The sequence below is a fragment of the Suricata suricatta genome, chromosome 3 (genome assembly GCF_006229205.1).
Source record: "Suricata suricatta isolate VVHF042 chromosome 3, meerkat_22Aug2017_6uvM2_HiC, whole genome shotgun sequence".
NCBI classification, from domain to species: Eukaryota; Metazoa; Chordata; class Mammalia; order Carnivora; family Herpestidae; genus Suricata; species Suricata suricatta.
Genome location: NC_043702.1, coordinates 55,508,867 through 55,509,755, shown reverse-complemented (window position 1 = coordinate 55,509,755; position 889 = coordinate 55,508,867).

The window sequence follows — 889 nt, the reverse complement described above, 5'->3', positions numbered from 1 at the left end:
CTCATCATCAGGGAAACACAAATCAAAACCACACTGAGATACCACCTCACGCCAGAGTGGCTAAAATGAACAAATCCAGAGACTATAGATGCTGGCAAGAGTGTGGAGAGATGGGCACCCTCCTACACTGTTGGTGGGAAGGTAAACTGGTGCAGCCACTCTGGAAAACAGTGTGGAGGTTCCTCAAAAAACTATCAGTAGAACTCCCCTATGACCCAGCAATAGCACTGCTAGGGATTTACCCAAGAGAGACAGAAGTGCTGATGCATAGGGGCACATGTACCCCAATGTTCATAGCAGCACTGTCAACAATAGCCAAAACATGGAAAGAGCCTAAATGCCCATCACCTGATGAGTGGATCAAGAAGATGTGGTTTATATATACAATGGAGTATTGCATGGCAATGAGAAAGAATGACATATGGCCATTTGTAGGAAAGTGGATGGACCTTGAGGGTGTCATGCTAAGTGAAATAAATCAGGCAGAGAAAGATACCATATGTTTGCACTCATAGGTCAAACAGGAGAACAGGAGAAACCTAATGAAGGACCATGGGGAAGGGAAGAGGGAGAGAGAGTTGGGAAGAGAGAGGGACGCAAAACCTGAGAGACTACTGAATACTGAAAACGAATGGAGGGTTGAAGGGGGAGGGGGAGGGGGTGGAAAGAGGTGGTGGTGATGGAGAGGGGAAGAGCACTAGGTGTTATATGGAAACCAATTTGACAATAAACTGTTAAAAAATAAATTCATTGCATAGCAAAAAAAAAAAAAATAAATAAAATCAACATCATTTTGAGATGCCTGAGTGGCTCAGTCGGTTAAGAGTCCCACTCTTGATCTCATCTCAGGTCTTGATCTCAGCTCAGGATCTCAGGGTCATGAGTTCGA